Consider the following 2,612-nt stretch of genomic DNA (forward strand, 5'->3'; position numbering starts at 1 on the left):
CTGTCTTCCGCTCCTAATTTTTACAATAATCAAAAATTCGAACGTAGGGGCATAGCTATATGGTTAATATACATTAAATTATGTAAAAATATTTTCCATAATGTCAATATCCAGAGAGGAAAATGAGGACTACGTTTGTATGGAGAAGCGGAAGCGGCCATCTCCCTTTCCTCTTAAGTAAGAACGTGCCTAAAATGTTTTTATTACCTATGCTTTCATTGTACTATACTGCATATGAGTCGGATTTTACATTTAGAAGCTATAATATCACAAATTTTGTACGCATAAGGCTAAAATGAAAAATAAGAATAAGTGACACCTACATTGAAGCATGCCCGGGAATGGTGTTCTGTGTGAAGATTATCCGTCTTGAATGTTTACTAGTCTCTACTTGTATAGAAATATAGGTAAATTAGGTAGGTATTTGTGTGATAGTAAAACATAGTAATAGGCGAAATATGTATTTATTAAGCTTATTAAGAGCCGGTTTTGTGCATGCTTGCATGCTTAGGAAGTTTTTTAGGAGCGTCTTCTCTAATTTTTCCCTTGATCCACGAGAAGTTTTCTGGAAGAAAAAGAAGGAAATAAGTAAAAGTAGGTTCATGTGGCAGCGATGGAGTAAGTATTTTCACATGAGTGCAGTCTAGTGCACTCAAGATATATACTAAACAATCGCCAGGAATAATATCCATTAAACAAGGCAGCACATTAGAACTAGGTGCCTTAGTTAAACCTAATAAGTATTGCATTCCCAGATTATATATCCCAGAGATAACTACTTATCATACATAACTATCAAACAATGGGTAGGTACATATCTCAATGCATAATACAGCCGCACTCATACTTATTCAAAAAAGGAAAAGTTACTAAGACAGTCCTTGTGGAAAGTCACAGTTTTTTATGTCTAATACTTAATTCAGTGCTCAAAAGAACTTACCTTCTGTTTACAGCATCTACAAACTGCTCGAGGTTCAGGCTTACAGTAGTGTGGCCAATCCAGTCAGTAGTGCTCCAATGGACAAGCCATGATCTTGACTAGTCCCACGTTGGTAGTTAATTGCCATCAGCTAGCAGGTGTAACTGTTACACACCAGCAGCTGCTGCTGCTGCTGCTGGTGTAGGTGTGCTGCTGGTGTGGTGTATACTGTTAGAACCTAAAACAAATAAGTACCTAATTACAGTACCGGCCAATAATATATCACCTCCATGCTTTTACGATATAACTTTTTTTTATATTTGTGAGTGACTTCCACAGCTTTAGGTAGTTTAGTAGTATTCCTTGTCCAGCGATGAGAAAAATTGGTCTATGTAATGATTTTTTCATAGAGGTTTTTTGTTTTAATGTATGGTCAACTTCATTATTTTTAAAGAGCTTTTTTAGTAATATGCTGAGTCTCTTATTGTAGTTCACAGTATTTCAGTATTCATAATATCTTATACCTTTAAACGAGCAATTCTTGTATATTTATTTATTTATATGTATATATATTTCGGGGATATCGGAAACGGCTCCAACGATTTCGATGAAATTTGCTATATGGGGGTTTTCGGGGGCGAAAAATCAATCTAGCTAGGTCTCATCTCTGGAAAAACATGCATATTTATATAAAATGACTAGTAAAATATGAAATCTACAAACTAACCTACTACAAGTTCATACAAAAACACACAAAGGTGATATGTTATTGACCGGTACTGTAAATCTAATTTTGTCAAGTAGATTTTCCCCCTGGAGGTTAGGATATGAATGTTGAAGTAAATAGTAGCTTAAGTAACCTCTGTTAGTAGGTTAGTAGCATAAGTAAGAGATTGTACAACAGATATCTTAACATACTAACTTTTACATATAATAATGAGGCCGGTACCTAGTATTGAAGAGTTTAGTAGCATTGTCATTAAGACGTCTGTTTTACATAGAATCAATGATTTCAAATATAATAGGGTCTATGCATAGAATACATATTAACTTTATAAGAAACACTGCAATTTTATAGCTTTACCTTTGAGATGTTTTGGTAGGTAACCCATCACCGTTTTGAAGCTCGGCGTTAAATTCGGCACATAAGTAAATGCACTGCACACTCCTTACGCACTCTGTAAATATGCCGAAACTCTTCGTCCGTCATATCAAATGGGCTGCAAGTGTTTCTTAAAGCTGTTTACGATATTTTTCTTCAACAGCAGCCGCGAGTAGGAATAATAAAATTTGACTTCCCTGCGAAGAAAATATTGACAATATTATATACAGCGGAACATTGTAACTAATAACTCTCAATATAATCATAGAAAAACTGATATTTACCTGTAATTTATACCTTAAAATATGATTATTCACTACTTTTGCTTTCACGACAAGGCTTATCGTCATCTAAGAAGCACGTAGTTAAAATTAACTAAGTTGAACTGTCAAAATGGGACAATCTGTCAAATTATCCACATCTTATCCAACGACCATGTTATGCAAATTGTCTTCTATCATCTACCGCTGTCAAATGTGGATAACTCCATATATCGTCTGCAACCATAGTATGGATGATAAAACCGACGATAACGGCCGTTTTATCCACACCTATTGCGTGATAACTACCTTGTCGTACAACCTTGCTAAG

At 35.0% G+C, this 2,612-nt stretch overlaps 1 long non-coding RNA gene across 1 annotated transcript; it reads right to left on the minus strand.

The window, feature by feature from the left end:
- Positions 1 to 380: 380 nt before the first annotated feature.
- Positions 381 to 2,612, minus strand: LOC134799192 (uncharacterized). The gene is made up of 3 exons (XR_010145353.1): positions 2,004 to 2,612; positions 941 to 1,157; positions 381 to 565 (listed from the first exon to the last, which is right to left on the minus strand). It is a non-coding gene; the product is annotated as an uncharacterized LOC134799192 (long non-coding RNA).

The sequence above is a fragment of the Cydia splendana genome, chromosome 18 (genome assembly GCF_910591565.1).
Source record: "Cydia splendana chromosome 18, ilCydSple1.2, whole genome shotgun sequence".
NCBI lineage: Eukaryota > Metazoa > Arthropoda > Insecta > Lepidoptera > Tortricidae > Cydia > Cydia splendana.